Below are 18,224 nucleotides of genomic sequence, written 5' to 3' on the forward strand. Positions count from 1 at the left end.
ATAATGAATTGCCAAGTGTTATAATTTCTTAACTGTAAACACAATTATTTATAAGACATTTCAATGCATTAAAAGGTGAATTTAAAACTACTTTTATAATGCATTAAATATACATGCTTCAAGGAAAGTGTTACCAAAGATGTCTCAGTGATCCATATAAGTCAGTGGGGAAAAAATGTTATTTGGTTACCAACATTCTTCAAAATATCTTCTTTTTTGCTTTGCAGAACAAAGAAAGTCTTACAGGTTTGGAATAACCGAGAGTGAGTAAATGACGAAATAATTTTCATTTTCGGTTGAACTATCCGGAAAATTCACTTGTGTTGATGTACAGTTGACATGTGAATGCTTGATTCCTGCCAAAGCATTTGGACAAACACCTCTCCTCACTTACAATTACTTCAATTTATGAGGATGTTGCTGTTAAAATCCCTTTACAGAAGTTCAAAACTCAGTGGGGGCACATGCCAAGTCAGTTTGAATGGGCATGACACTGATGACAATTTGGCTGGCCTCTATCTTTTGTGTCTCAAACTGGACATCCAGACACCTCTCACAAGCACGCTCACGCTTCCCAAATAGGGGGCAGCAGGATGGGGTCAAGGAGGTAAGTAAATTCCCCTGTGCGGGTCTTCCAAAGTCATCAAGGCCAACAGCCGGGGGGTGCGAGAGCATTCCTTTTCCCTGTGGATATCACCCCTCCTGTGCTCTGCAGAAGGCCATGCTTCAAACAGACCCACTCGGAGCCCTGACCTTTAAGAGAGCGCAAAGATAGAGGGAGAGCACTGGAAAAGTGAAAGACAGACGCTTATGTGGAGAGAGAGAAAGAGTAAAAGCGAAAGTGAGAAAGAAGCATGACTCCATGTGAGATTTCTCAGCAGTGACAAAAATCTGTCAATAACTCAACATGATAACTCTACATTCTTCCCCGAGGCGCTGATAATGGCAATTTGGAAAGGATCTACATTCAGAAGACTCTAATCCGCACACACACAACTACCAGACTGTATACTGTGACTGAAAAATGCTGCTGTAGGAATGCTGAGGGCACTTCTGAATCCAGTGTTTGTGCCACATTACTGTACTCAAGGTCAACCGGTGGAGAATGTCACAAGTGATGTCAATGTCAAAGCAATGGGTTTGATTACCAAAAAGCACATAAAGTACATCAAATATATACACTGAATGTACTGTCACTTGAAATTAAAGTAAATGTACGGATTGTCTGCTTGGTTGTCTATGATAAAGGAATAGTTCACCCAAAAATTAAAAATGCTGTTATCATTGGTTCACCCTTAAGTCAAGTCAAATCCTGTATAATGTATGCCTTTTTAGTGGAACACAAATGAAGATATTTTGAAAAATGTCTCAGTGGTTTTCTGTCCATACATTGGAAGTCAACTGGGACAAATATTTGTTTTTCCAACATTCTTCAAAATATCTTATTTTGTTTTCTGCAGAGGAAAGAAAGTCATACAGGTTTGAAATAACGTTAGTGTGAATAAAGAATTAAAATACGAATTTCCCCTTTTTATTGAACTGTTCCTTTAACTGCTTGTGTAATCCGTCAGTTCTGTGCATGTTGACTGGAATAAATAAAAATGTTAATTTCTAATATTATTAAATGATTACATTTTTTAAAAAGAGAAAAACAAGAAAGTTGACTTGGCGATCTTTGAAACATTAAACTAATATTTTGGTGTTTTGGAGTTCTGTCTAAAGCCAACGTCCTTCATTCACAAAATGCATTGACATCATCAACTGACAATGAAGCAAGGCATCTGACTTTACTTTCGAACCAAGATCAAGCTCTTCTTCAATCTTGCAGGTCCCACAACCCTGACCACTCCTCTAGGTCACCATCCTCATCCCGTCAGGCTTCTCGCAGCACACGCAAGTTTCGCTGCTCTCCTTGTCTGGCCTCTGACCCACTCTCCCGATCTTTTTTTGACTTCTAAACAGGTGTTGGCTAAATGATTATAAATTGGTGGCTGAGTAAACATTCATCGTGGATCTGTGCAGGGTCTGGGCTAATATAATTAGAACCCAAACATCAGGACAGTGAGACCGCCCCATCTGTCCATTCTGTCCTCCGCCATGCGACTTTAAGGAAAAACGGATGAAAGGATGGAGAAAAAAGATGAGCGCCCGTCCCCTGTCGCCCTCTGCCAAAGCATCGAACAGCACGCTCGATTTGTGAGACGTGGCAGCTGGCCTATACCTGCGAGCATCTTGAGGAAGGACGTTAATTGTCTGGAAGTGCGTTTTCGGGGGAGTGTGTGCGCGTGTACGCTTCACTCCACAGCCCAGAGGATGGGCAAGGAGATGGCAGGTTCCGAAGGGATGAGGAGGAGATGTTTCTCAAGGACACGCTGCTCATCTTTCTATCTCACCCCTCACATTCTCCCTCGCATGTGCCTCACCTTGCCTCCATTAAATTACACTCTGTCAAAAACTTATTTCGGGCCCCATCTCCCAAATGCGCTTGACTTCATAAGTCACTTTCACAACATGAGGGGATATAATTCAAACCCATCAAGCCAATTTAAAAGTTGTATCGCTTAATTATTTTAGATAAGGGCAACAAAAACAAGACATTGATGAAAATAATATTCATCCAAAATGGAAAATGATGACCCTGCCGACCAACACCGGCTCATCTGGTTTAGTGGTTGACCAGCCAAAATGAAGTCATCTTACTAATGATTACCAGGTGGATTAAAGTAGTTAAGCCAAGCATTCAGGGTGCTCAATGGAGAAATTATTTTATTATAAAGTATAATGTATGAAGACAGCCAACAGTGAGCTTGAGGTTATGAATTGAGGGTACAGGTATATGCCTCTATCAAAGACATGCCTTATTCAACTTCAAGCATGTTTAACAACAAAGCAACATAAATTTAACTAAACAGCACCACCGATGATCCTGCACTGAAGGATACAACTAGTCTATTGTGGCAACCAATACAATGCTTCAAGGATTGTAGTTAATTGCTTTTATTAAGTATTGTAAGGTACACCATAGATATCAACTATATGCCACATTATCTATTGGTCACTATACGTAGACCATTTTTGAACACGTCTACATAACCGAAGCGTTCATGGCATCTAGTTATTGATATCTACAGTATGAGATACAAATTTGCTCCATCCCAATTCAGAGGCTACATTCATTCCAAGACTGTATGCATCACAGGGGCAAGACAATGGACGCGAATGACACAACAAATGGATCTTTTATAGCCTAGCCTATCCCACGATTCATGTAATGGTGACGACTGGATATATTTAAAGGGGTCATATGGTGCGAATAAGTGTTTTTCTGTGACTTTGGTATGTTATAAGTTGCCCATGCATGTATTAGACATGTAAAATTGCAAAAATGTAAGTGTCGGACCAAAGGATGCATTCTATCTAAAAGCGAATGCTCACCCAAACCTGCCTGAAAGGCCTCATGTAACCACACCCCCACAAGTCTATGTCAGTTTGTGGTGTGATTTGACTAAGAACGCCCAAATTTATACCCAAGTAAGGTACCTGTCAGTACAATTGCTTTAAAACCTAATGTTTCAGAGGTGTTGCATTTCCGTCACACGCTTGGAGTATTCGACCAATCACTAAACACTGGTTAACGGGCCAATCATAGCACCCCTCGCTTTTCAAAGCGATGAGCTTTGTAAAAATTCTTTGCCTTAGTGAAAAATACTGTGTTTTTTACCTTAAATCGTGTATTCACATTGCCTTACTTCTAAAACAAATGATAATATAGCCAACTCATATGACAACTTTAAATAAACACTGTTTCACTGTAACTTATGATGTTTTAACATTAATATTACTGTTGGGAGGGAGTTCCTGCCGGAACCAAAACACTGTTAAAACTTTTATGGTTCTTTCTTTCTTGTCTGGTTTTCCAGTATTCTCAGACTACAGTAGTTTAATCTTCTGGTTTTGTGTGGTTTTCAGACCAGTTAAAACAGATAAGCCAGATATAAAAGGGATCAGTCATTCAGAGAAACTAGCTAGACCAGCTCAACTCAAACCAGTGGAGACCAGCAAACCAATTTAGGCTTTCAGTTTTTAAGCTGTGGTTGAGGCACAAGAGAACTGCTTTTTGTTGTTTTCAATAATAACATTATCCAGTGTTAAAGCTATTATTCAATATGATAAAGAAAGACTTGTTCAAATATGCATGTAAATATTTTGAATATAACTGTAGACTATTTGGTTGCAGATGAAAAAGCCACTCGGTGAATCAATGTAGTATGTCACTGTTTTGCATTTATCTTTATCTCAAAGTTTATCTGATCAGAATTTAGAGTCAAAAGGTGCCAGACTAACATACTGTATACTACACTATAGCAACACTCTGGTCTGCCCACAACATTAACCAGCTTGTCCCAGTCACAGAGTGATATAAAACCAACGAAGACCATATTGGAATCCAAGCTGTGTTTTTTCAGCAGGGCAGAGAATTGGCTTATCTACAAACCACCACTTTGATCATCTAAAGGCATTTTCAATACCTATTTTACTTTGTTTTTCCTCAAAGCCACCAGCCTTTTTCCCCTGCTGCCACCATGTGTCTTTTGGTCTTCCACCCCCTCCCATTCTTTCTCGTACCAGAAGAAGCTCTTCTGCACCGTTGAATCTTCCTCTGAAACACTCAGGCAGAAAAAAGTTGGGAAATGAACACCAGTCTGACCAGCGGAGGCCTGAAGGTCTGCCATCTGCCACCACGGCTGAGTCGCGGTGGCGGCCACCTTCAGAACATATGCATCAAAGCCTTGGGTGAGTGGACTGAAGGAGTCCCGCAGAAAGCCAGCAGAAGTCTCGCCCCAGGGCTGAGGGACGAAAACGGGCTGCTCGGCAGAAGAGGAGCTGACGGTCTCTTTTTCTCCAGTAAGGCCCACCAAGGTCAGAGGGACGAAGGCCCGCCGGCGGAGGAGGAAGAGAGCTTGGCAGCAACTGTTCTCTGTATCTGTCGGGGCCTCGGGCGTTCTCCTTAACAAAAAGCTCACAGAGGGGAAAAGAGTGAAACTCTTTTATCAGTTTTTTTTCTCTCTCATGCTTGCAGAATGCGAAGGTGGTGGTGGGAATGCGGCGTAACCGGGAGGGCGTTTTGTTGCAGTTACAAAGAGGTTTTTGTTGTGTTGTTTAATAGTTGTTAAGTCACGTTTATTTGTGAGCTGCTTGACCTGTGGTGTTTGTGTTATAAAAAGAGCATCTTATTTGTACTGAAAGAACAGCTTGCTGTTTTTTTTAAGTATTTTCTATTTTAACTGGTTATAACGCATTAATTCCAAAGTGTCGTGTCCTGACAGATTTCCTGCATCTTTGGAGAGCTTGAAATGTATTGGAGCGTCTCCTCAGAGACAGATGGGGGTTTGTGGGTGGCAGGGCTGTGGGCAGTCCTTCCTGACTTTAGGGTTAATAGCCAGTCAACGGGGCTGATCCACCTGCTTTTTAATTAGTGTATTCAGTGCTCATTGGTCCATGCTCATGTGTCAAGTCTGTGTGTTAATATTACAGGTTGAGCAGTGTAGATAAAGTTATAACCCAAATCAGTTTGACAGCTGGTGGTACTTATTCAACAAATAGCTCACCGTTTAGTCTGTCGGTTAATTTATAGAAATGTGATGTTATTAATTATAAGCAGTTAATTAAACAAATTAAGAAAATGAATCAAATATGTCAATTATGTAAGTCCACAAAAGATAATTATATAAATTATAGATTATAGATTAAAGTGCTCAAAATGCCACAATTTGCGAAAGATTTCATGCATCTTTTAACAAAATGAATCAAATATGCTAATATTTAAAATATTTCATATTTGAGGTCCTTAAATTATTATTGTGGAGGTCAAAACGCTGATTCGACAAAACAAGAAGTGGCTTTAAAAGTCAATATTGCATTTTATTTACACACAATCAGGACTGGAAATCAGGAGGTCTTTAGGGGGAACTGATTCCAGGGGGGTCCTAGTGGGTCTGCTGTGAATCACACACAAATAAAGAGGTTTAAATAATGACCAGCAATGACAATGGTTTTGAAATCTTAAAATTGAGTGTTTTGATGTTGAAATAAAAATTAAACGTCATTAATATAATGACCTGGAAAATGAAATCTAATTTTACTAAGAGAGAGTAAATGTGTATTTTTCAATTCAAAGTCTCCAAAAGCTATGTTAATTTAATTGATAAATAATGGGCTCCATAGTAAAAAGTATAAATCATTAACCTGACTATGGTCCCACCAGTGAATCTCCCCAACTGAATATAATAAAAAAAAATATGGCTTTTTGTTTGTTTATTGAAAAATGTAGAGAAAACTATTTTGAAAATAATATTTGTAACACATTGAGAACAAGGAGACAATGATTATAACAACAATCACAACAGCAAAATGAAAAGCCTTCTATAATTGAACATGTTCAGGTAGTTTATCCACATTTACTTGTTGCGTCACTGCCATCATTTATACTTCTTGAGTAATGACAGACACAAGTTTTGTGTATCATTACAGTTATACCTGAATTTGAATTGTATTAATAATATAATTAATAAAAAATATTGATTCCAGTCAATATTTAGGTTTGTACATAAAATCTTTGGTTTTGAGTAGTTGTTGGAAGTCAAAGCATTTCAGTCACCAACAGTAGAGTAGGACACAACCAAATGCAGTGTAAAATCCAACATATAAAATATACAAATCTTTTAAAGTTAGGTTTATTATCAAAACCATTTCTCACATACGCATCTATCCATCAATATACAGTATAATATGAAAGATGGTTTGATTATGAATAGATGGAAATTTTAGACAGATGCACAAACAATATCCATCAGTAGTATACACACAAAAGAGATGATTAAAAAGAAACAGACTTTAAGACTCAAATATTTTTGGGATGATTAAGTCAAAACCAAAACGTGTTGGGAAGGGCCTTGCTCTCCCCTAGTTTTTATTCTGTAGTACCATCCTTTCAGAATCAATCAGTGACAGTACTGCCAGAGGGGTACAGGTGAAACATTTGCCCTATGTGGCACTAAATAAATCAGCACAACCTTTGGCTTGACCTTTTTTCATCCTGCGAACTTTTCCTGACCTTACAAGACATGCTCGGATTAAAAGCTCTTTTCTTCTAGCTCACCGGTGACCCAGCACCTCCGCCCGTCCACGCCCCACCTATCTCCCGTCTGACTTCACTGCCTCCCCTCCCCTGTAGGCAGATGAAGTTCAATCCGTCCCTACTTTTGTTTCATATCCTTAAGATCTATCACTTCAAAAGCCGCGGCTCGCTGCGGCCGCCACTGAACGCCGCGAGAGGCCACTCAAGAATCACCTCCATCAACGCTGTCAGGACCCTGAAGACCTTCAGCTGCACGCTGGGGGACCCTCCGTCTGCCTCGGGGGGCCCCCTAAGCCCAGTGGCACCCGGGGGCCCTGTAAAGGATATCAAAGATGAAACATCAATGGGAGCCACTTGAAGGATGCGCAACAGAGCCGGAGAAAAGGCCACGGCAGAAAATGTGACGCCATGATACACGGCGGGAATCGAAGAGGGAGGAAACATTCTTCTTTTGAAACACCCAAGTGACACCCTAAAGACATCATTTAGGTCAACCTTTTGCAAATGTTAAATATGAATGATCTAATTGCAGCTACATGCGCAAATATATTTCATTAAATGTCTTACAGCATTTTGAAATATCTTGCAGAAAACACTACCGGTCAAAAGTTTTAAAGAGCTAGAGAGAGTTTCTCATTATCTCAAAAAGCATTTGATCTGAAGGTGTATGCTTAAATGTCTGAAAGTTTCCTAGACAAAAATAATATTGTGCAAATATAAACTTTTCATTACAAACTAAAATGTCTTGGAAACGATTTCTTTGACTGAATAAGAAAATGCTGCCGATTAGAGCAACTGTTTAAAATGAAACTTCCTCAGTAAAAAAAAAAAATCTGATATTACAGCAAGTCTTCTTAGTTCACTCTAAAATGAAAAAGTAAACTTAAGTTTATTTAGTTAAACTACATTAAATTATTAAGCATTTGAGTATCATGCGAATAATTATAATAGTTGAATATCATGTGACTCAGAAAGATAAACAAGTAACTAAATGAACTGCAATGTTATGTTTCAAATAGAGATGGCGACAGAGATGCAAAAGTAACAGGTTGCAGCTATATTTAATTTGATTAACACAGAAGTCCTGTCTTTTTCTATACAATAAACAGTCACATTATTTATAATCAGTTAATAAGTGATTAAAAACATGGATTACATCTTCCAGAGAAAACAGGCAACTGACATGAAAAGGCAATCCTTTCAGTGTTTTGTGATGGCCTAGTTTATCTAAAAGTTCTCCCCAAGCAGCGGCTAAAGGAGTCTATCCAAGCATTTGGAAAGCTGCTAAAGGATCACAGTCCTCTGATTATGATCCCCTGCTATTCTACTCCAGCCTTCTGGGTCAGCCTGCTTACACCCATTTTTTCATTCAGGCAAGTGAACAAAGAACAGATCTGGCATTATGGATTAGCAATGTACCTTTTTTTCACCTGACTTGGAAGCTTCTAGCAGAGAATGTTTTATCATACTATCCTATTAATATGGATTCTTTTGTTTTTTGATGTTGCAGCCCTTTGTCCTATTTAAACCAAACATAGCGGTGGATGGAAGGGAAGAATCAGTGATCTGCTTGGCCACTCGCTGCACCTCCCCGCAATCCTTCGGAGGGCGCAGGAGGATCACAGCAGAAATACACTGATTAGCCGATTGCTAACACCTTCAGGGGTGTCGGAGGGCCTCTCGAAAAGCGTCCTATCTTGTGTTGAGCTCTGAGAGAATCTTCTCTCCACAGGTCCCACTGCAGTCTGCTGGTGTTGTGATAACATTGTGAGTGTGTCAATAAAACGATTGCTCTAAATTTTCAGATCGGTCGAATGCTCTTAGCATTACTGCTCAAAAGCTGCTCATGATTTTAGTGAAGGAGGGTGGAGGGCAGGCAAGTGAGAGGGCCATGTGTTTGTGAGAGGAGATGGCTCCCCTCATGAAGCCGCACACACACACACAAGCCAGACTACACTTGCCAAGATGAGCAGCTTTTTCGGAGCCAACGGAGAAAACATGGCACAAAATGTTGGGAAGTCTGGAGGTGACGAGAGAGGGAGCTGATAAAGGATGACCCGTGAAATCCTGCATTTGCAAACAAACACACGGCTGTTTGATAAAGCTTAGTGCGACACTGATATTATGATGAGGCTTCTCTTTCTGTCTCTCTTGCGATGCCGCGATATGGCTGTGCTTCTGATATCATGCCTAAACTTTCAGCCAATGAGAGATGGGGAGAGATTGATGGGCTAAAATGGAGTCTGGTTCATTCATTTTCATATTTGAATTGTTGTGAATGAGTGTGTGCGGGTGGGGAGGCGTATCGTGAGGAAACTTGAAACGTCTAAAAATGTTGAACGCTGCCGATTGTTCCCACAAAAAAAGATTAGTAAACAAACTGAAAATGTTTATTTGAAACCAAAAAAAAGAAAAGTTTGATCAAACTTCATTAGCTCAGTGAAGAATGTCAACATCCCGTAATATGCTCCTGAAAGAAAACAATTGACAGGATTTGAAATTTAAATGGATATAGTTCACTCAAAAATACAAATTCTGTCATCATATACTCACAACTCAAGTTGTTCCGACCCTGTCCAAATATATGTTATTTATTATGTTGAACTCAAAAGGAAAGAAAATTTGAAGCCAACCAAACAGTTTTTTTAGTAGTGAATAGTGCCCCAAAACTCTTATAAACATTCTTCCAAATATCTTTGTGTTCAGTATAGAACAACGAAATGTATACAGGATTGGAACAACTTGAGTGTACGTAAATGAAGACAGAATCTTAAATTTTGGGTAAACTGTTCCTTTAATGATTGCCAAATTTTTCAAAGGCCTCACTAATATCAAAAATGTGAAATGTGTTGAAAAGCAACATTTTAAGACTGTTTGAAAGGATCCAAAATCAACCAAATTGTAAGTTGCTTTAAAAAATAATGTCATCAGGTCTATGTCAGGTTTCGGATTGTGTGTATATAGTAAGATCTTCATCGTAATATAAAAGACATTTAATTCTTAATAAAAAATATGTTATATTCTTGATTTGTTATGTAAAACAATATTTATGTTCTTATTGATATAGCTTAGTGTGTGTGTGTGTGTCTGTGTACAAATGCAATGGAGCAGGAAAATTTAGCTGTCCCATTATCTATGTGTTTACTAAACATCTAAATCCTTTTTTGACAAGAGACTTTATTTCCATATCCCAGAAAAGGAAAAGCCAAGCAGTGTCAGTAGCATCTTGCCTTCTTATTCTTCTTCATTCGTCTGGAACCTCATTCGGCAAGGCTGCCACACAGAATGGCTTGTATACACATACAAGCAAAAATCTGATTTGTATGTGTGATTTGATATAAAGGATTTCTTGGTGCGACTCTGAACCCAAGGACCCAAAAAGTATTTAGACACTTAAAGGGATAGCACACCCAGAAATGAAACTATGATTTATCCTCATATTTGAAACAGAAATTACGTTCTTTCTTCAATTCAACACGAAAAAGCAAAATGTTAGGTACTGGCGGCCTCGCAACCTATTCACTTTCAGTTTTATTTCATCATTTGCCCATACAATAAAGGTGTATGGTGACCCAAGACTGTAAATTGAAAAATGTTGTATCTACTTCACTCTTTCACATGGGGCATGTTCAGAAGGTCAATAGCATATACTGATGACATTTCAGTTAAAGAAATGGACTAAAAGCTTGAGTCTTTAAGAAAAATTATTAAGAAATAATATTATTACATTTAATCAAATGCTTGAATTACTTTTAACCAACTTCCGTCAAGGTCACTTTTACACAAGTGTGAAGTCATGTTACATGCGCATACTGTAGCTGTCAAAGTAAAATAAGCACAGTCCGAGTTCACCTGAAATCATAACAATTATCCAAATGTTGTTTATTGTGTTTTTAATGTGTTAAGCAAAATAAACGTAAATACTTAATGCAATGACGTTTACAACACATTTTTACATCGGTACTCTTATAATGGCCAGTCACATAAAATGTTGTTTTCGGTCTTTAATCATGATGCTTTTTATTCGTTCACATTTGAATAAAATGCATTTCCCGTTCTTCATGATGACGCCTAGAAGGCTAAAAGGCACAATCTGTATCCTTTTGTTAAGATCAGCATTAAAACAAAGCCATCTCTGTCATCCACTCTGCTATAGGACAAACAAAATGCTGCTTGCCTACATTGCAATTAAGATCTTTTAAAAGAAAAGCAGCAATGGAAAACAACAATCCCTTGACTGTGAGCACCTACGATTTGCACAAATAAGCATAAAAACAAACAAATAGTCCATTATCTCCTTTTGAAATCTATAATGTGTAATTTCTTTATCTTCCTGATTATGGTACTTTGTGACGCTTGAATGGGAAGCCTTACAACCTCCCCCTTTCTCCCCGCTACAACAAATCGCCCTAAAAAAAAATAAACGGAGAGTGCATTGAGATCCACGTGGGTAGAAAAAAATGCTGGGGTGAGAGCGAGTATCAGGGTGTAATGATAACCTTGTTGGAATGATCTCTCCGCTTGGGTTCCATTTTCTCCAGCTGCATCGCTCCGCTTTCTCTGCATGAATGAAGGTAAATCTGCAAGAAACCTCCCACTTATTTTGTTTTCAGCTCACTTTCCCATAATTCCTACCCTAAAATTGTTTGCACAACAATGCTGCAAAACATCTGCAAAACAGATAATTAATGTGTCAAGTCAAACTAATGCATTTTATATGAAGACTATGCTTCACTGGTTGTAATTATAACACATTTCTCTCTCTTTCTCTTCTCTCTCTCTCTCTATCTCTCTCTACCCACATACACCTTCTACCCCTTGGAAATGATTACTTGTTTGATAATGCCTGGCATCAGATGGAAGCACTTATTCATGGAGGTTGTGTTCTCAAACGTGTTAGTCACCTCCACCTTGATGGTTCGCTGAGCAGAAAATACACACTCCATCTCCAAACCTGGGCTCTATCAACCTAAAAACTTGCACTGTTCTTCTCTTTAAACATGTGCTCTAGATAATCCCCAAAGCTTTAATATTTTTTTCCAAACCTTTGTTCTATGTTTGTCCTTAAACCTTTTCCTCACAATACTACATTTCATTTTTAAATTAATAAGCTCATATTTATTAAATTATTAAATATTAAATTATATTTCATAATTGTAACATATAAATTGATTGTTAAGCTCACATTTAATCGTAATTGTAATTTATTTAATAAAAAATTTAATTTAATCTTAACAATTAATTAATTGTAATAATGTTTTTAGGATATGTAAAGCTAAAGTACTTTCTAAAACCGTTTTTCACAAAAGTATAACATGTTTTTTAACAGTTATTCATACTTTCATACTATATACAAATACATTTACACATAGACCTTTTACAAAATATTAATTATTATTAATTTACAATATATTTGTTGCTCACCTGCTGAGCCTGATTTGTAAAAATGAACACGTGAAGAGTTAATTTGCAAAAACCAACCGCAAAAACAGATAACTTTTCATTTTAAACATTTTCAAAATCATGAATTAATGTTTTTATTGTGCAATCCAGGTAAAGTCAATCAAACTTCAGTTGAGTTGTTGTGATTAAGTAGTAATAACTGATAAAAATACAGCTAACTTGCACTCTAAACACAATAAAAACATGATAACATAACCAAAATTTGGAATTTTTACAAACTAAACACCATGACAACAGTGTTCATATAAAACTCAGGTATTTCCTTTATCAAAATTGCAATATGTTTCTTATAATTGCACAAATATTTTACCCAAACATTCCGTCACCACACACATTTACAGATCCAAGTGTGAGAGTCATTCATTGAGTGCAGGAATCTAAAGCAAGCGGGTCCCTGGCGAGTGGCTCCTTTTCACTCGATCTATAGGACAGGAGCCGAGCGAGCCAGCGGCACAGCAGGAGTCAGACCCTCCTGGGGTTAAAAGCAGCTCCTGCTGCCCCCGCTACACAGCGTGGTTCCAGAACTGGGGGTGAGACAGAAGGAGGCCACCTCCATTGGGCAGGAGGTTCGCCGTTAGCCAATAGGACAGCGGGGAAGAATCTAATGCCAGGTGCCCCATCTCCAACTACAGGTGGCTGCAAATACATAATCAATTTTGCTATTTCTCACCTACAACTGGGAGCTTGGATCGGTGTTAGACAGCTTGAGGTTGATGTAATGAGCCCGGGGATGTGGATGGTTGAAAGAACATTGTTTTATTTGTGAGTTTCTAAGTTCTGATAAACATAATTATTGTTTATTTTTGAAGACTTTTTACATATAAGGGTTAAGGGCAGGGCTTCTGTATTGTTATTCTCTAGTAATCGTATGTTTTTGTGCATTTCACAACATACATATTCATATAAATTAGCCACCTAAAATAAATTGAATTCCCGTGAGATCAGGTTGGTTTCTCACATAAATTAAAAATGTGGTGTTGGAAGTGTTCTCTGCCCTGTGGGCCACACAGGTCATTTCTTAAAATCTATCTATCTATCAAATATGGAAATTTTAAGTCCGATCTGCATCATCTCCCAAATACTAAGGTCACAGGCAAATTAATGTAACACGAATAACATGTGTTAGCCCATTAAAGAGGAGTTACATATGAATTAATAAACCACTTATTAATACACCCCTCTGTCTGATGTATAACAAAATTATTAATACAAAGCAACCAGGACTGCAATGATCAATTGAGGTTGCATGTAACTATAGTGCAAGGGATACTTAAAGAGATATACAACAATCTATATCAAAGCATGCTATTATATTTTTCTGTTTGTACATATAAATCTATTTTGGATGTTTAAACAGTTTTACAACACCGAGTTCTCCATAGGATCAGTGTATGGTGCATTTTTTGAGGTTACAACAGCCACAGAAAATATTCACAAAATAGATTTTCACATATAGAACAACCAAACCGATACAAACAAACATTTTCACATGCTCCAAAGCATATCTGAATAGACGTAAAAGCACATTAATTGCTATACACAGCCATCCTCAAGGAAATAAAATGTATATTCTAAATAACAAACAATTTGAGTAGACACGTTATAATGCGTATGTTTCACACAATCAGAAACCAGTTGGTACAAACAGGCTGTTATGACCATCCAGCGTGAAAAACATTCAGATTGAGGAGAAAATGAAAAGAGACGCTCTAAAATATCATGACAACATTCTCACATTTAAAATGACCGCATTTTGCATGTAGCTGTGCAACCTGAAAATAAACAGAGGACTTACTGAATTCAATATATTCTTGTTTCATTGTCTGACTTTATATTGTAACGTTCGTCTGTTGAATACACAAATGTTTACATGTGTGCCAGCATTATTCTAAATGCATTGATCAGTCACCACCAGGACTGCAGATCAATGTTGAAATAGGTTTCTTGCATATTAAACATCTCTCTCCAAACAAAGATCAAGTAAATCCAACCATAATTTAACATAGCTGCAGTATTCAAAAGCTGAGTGAGGAAAGCAGGTTTGTTTGTTCAGATTTATGATCAATATGAAAACTTTGCTTTTAAACATGATGTGAGCAAAAAAAAAATATGTAAGTGGAACATTTGAAAAAACAAATGGAAATTTAGCACACCAGAGGCATTTAGTATAGGTCCTAAAAGGACCAGGAGATTATTTTAATGGCATTTCCACAAAATCAGATGCACTCACACGTTAAGATGGGTGAAGTTTAATGTATTTACTAGACTTCTGTATGTTTACCTGTAAATTAAAGGGTAATAACGGCATAGACATAATTATGTATCGGTCTGCAACCAAACTGAAATTAGTAGAATTTGTACACCATAAACTGTAGTGTGTAAAGACATTTTATTGGAAAGTAGTTCAGTTAAAAACTTGGTTAGTGTTTAAAATTTCTAAATTTATCCTATAAAAAAACAAATAAGAGAATGTGCTCTTAAGATTCAATGGATCGATAAATAGAGAATGCCAAGAACCTCATCACTAACTGATGTTGCGCCAGCAAACTGCATCCATTACCCATTTAATCCAAATCTTTTGCCTGAAATGAATGAGTGTTTATTTATTTGATGTGTATTAGCCTTTTTAATGCCGAAGGAAGATAATACACCTGTGTAGCGGCCAAAGATGCCTCATTGATACAAGTGCTCTAAAACTGAACACAATGAACTTTTTGGCACACTCAATTCACCGAAAGTAATTTATGACCTCCACACACAGAATTTTCCTTGGCAACACGAGAGCGTTAATTAATATGCCTGAGGTAATTTGCAGGTGCACATCTTGATTTATTCTTAGCCCTTTCAGTACACAATACCCCTGAAGGAGCAGGGACAGATAAAGAATAACATTTCGAAATCAATTCAGTCAGGTATATTATATATAAACATATATAAAAGCCATTTTAGTTAAAGCGCACTTTAATAAACTGACTGTCCAGCCATTATTTGGGATAATTTATTGTGATAACAGAGGTTAAGCGACACACTCGATGTTTTATTAATCAACAATATGCAGATAGTTACCGACACATTAAAAACTAGAAACAGTTCATTAAATCAAATTAAAGTGCATACTTCATCTGTTTTTGCAAGCTATTATCACCTCATAAATAATACATAGTACATACAACTCATACTCACAAGCACAGTTTTGTGAGTACAGCTCACCCTGTGGGGATTGAAAAGGATTGTCTTAGAGAGACCTCTGCTGTCCTAATATTATAAATGCAATATCGAATAGGAAAATCTTTTTCATGCCTCTCTGAGAATGCCACAAAAAGTTTCACACCTGAAGAGTAAAATGTTACAAAATAATCTATTATGGCAGAATGTTCTGTATTTTATTAGTCACTTAATTTTTGGTTTTTAAAATGACTGTATTTTTGCCAATAAAGCGTGATCTCGCAGGAATTCAGAACTATTTTACGAATTGGCTAATTATATGTATTTGCACAATGTGAGTCATAAAAAAACATAAAATTATCAGAAAGTCATGCTGAAGCCCCTCCTCTAACCCCACCCCTAAATATATCCTAACTGAGATCAAACTAATTTACACAAATTAGCTACCTCGTAAAATTGTTACGTATTGTGTGAGATTTTTTTATAAATCCTTTCACCATTTTCATCATGTTTTTTTGTTACACAAAAAAATAAGTTATTTGGGTTCAGCATGATATATAGGTGAGTAAATGATAACAGAATTTTCATTAAGGGTAAACTGTCTCTTTAAATCCAATAACTCATATAATTTAGCAGATTCACACGCCTAATTTTGAAGCAGCTAATTCGGTCAATTATGACTTACAAACTGGGCTATAAACCCATGGATATAACCTTGCAGCAGCATCTCATCCAAATCTTCTTTCACGGATTAAAAATGCATCAGCCAGCTGTGAAGCCATAATAAACAGCAAGAATATGTAAATGTTGCTTAAACATTGTGTTATTGTATTGAATTTGTTAGAATCCCAATAGCCATCCGATTAAGCCACATACAGTATAACTGAAACAAATATAACCAAGATTTAATTATGAATTATTTACTTTTTCTTTCATCTCATTCAACTTTTTCATTCAAAAGTATTACCCTTCTGACTCTGAGAAAGGGAACATCTCCCTCCACCTGCATCTCTCATTGACTTCCATCTCTCAACTCATCAGTATTCCATAACAAGAGAGCATCTATGTTTTGGTGCTCTCCCTCCTATGTCTCCTCAGACTGATGTGGAGGACGGCGAACAAAAGTGGAGCACAATCAGTACCGAGCAGCTGCTGGCATCATGACCCCCAACCCCCCCAACCTCTCTGTCTCCCTCTCTCACACACATAGACACACGCACACACACGCAAACACACACACACAAACACAAAGCCTTGAAAATGACCACATAACCTTCACCAAACTGGGAATCTCCCTAGGCAACTGACGGGGTTCTGCTCCAGTGGGACTGTATTCCAGTAAATCATTTATGTCATGAGCTTACTGTACATGCTGTACATTCACATACTGCATGTACCGTACTTCATACTGAATATGATAGATAGACAGACAGACAGACAGACAGATTAGATGTCTTAAGGACAGCTATTCCTAGAACCAAGTCACTTCTGAACCGTGAAACAATGTCAGAACTCTTCAGAAGTGTCCTACCTGGGCCAAAGAGAAAAAGAACTGGACTGGACTTGCTAAGTGGTCCATAGTTCCCTTTTCAGATTAAAGTAAATTTTTCATTTCATTTGAATGAAAATGAAGGTCTTAGAAATCCAGTGTAAAGTTTCCACAGTCTGTTATAATTTGCTGGTGATGGTCCACTGTGCTGATTTCCTTTTGCAGCAGGACTAAGCACCTGCCCACAGTGCCAAAACTACTTCTACCTGGTTTGGTGACCATGATATTACTGTGTTTTATTGGCCAGATAACTCATCTGACCTAAACACTATAGAGAATGTACAGTATGGGGTATTGTCAAGATGAAACATCCGATCAAACAATACAGACGAGCTGAAGGCAGCTATTAAAGGGATCCCATAGTAGGAACAAATACAATGCTAGTCAAAAGTGCCCCAGAAATGTTTGCTGTCCTACATTCTTCAAAATGTCTTCTTTTCTTCTGTTCAACAGAACAAAAACAATGATACAAGTAATTTTTCCTACTGTGGGAAGCAGTGGGGGACAAGATCTGATTGGTTATAAGCATTGGAGTCAATTGGGGGCAAGATCTGTTTGGTTATAAGCATTCTTCCAAATATCTTTCTTTGTTCATCAGAACAAAGACATTAATAAAGATACTCGAAGGTTACTAAATGATGACAGATTTAAAGAATTTGGGCGTTCACTCAATATTTAAATTCTGTCATGAATTACTCGCTCTCTAGTTGTTGCGTAAGCTGTATAAATGTATTTGTTTGGTTTAACACAGAGAAAGATATTTGGATGAATGCTTCTAACCAAACAGATCTTGGATGATACGAAAAATGACAATGGTAGTCAAAAGGGCCCAAGAACTGTCCTACATTCTTCAAAATATCCTATTTTGTGTTCATTGAGTGCATAATTTAACAAACTTTGGAGAAGTTA

Source organism: Triplophysa dalaica, chromosome 15 (assembly GCF_015846415.1).
Source record: "Triplophysa dalaica isolate WHDGS20190420 chromosome 15, ASM1584641v1, whole genome shotgun sequence".
Taxonomy (NCBI): Eukaryota; Metazoa; Chordata; class Actinopteri; order Cypriniformes; family Nemacheilidae; genus Triplophysa; species Triplophysa dalaica.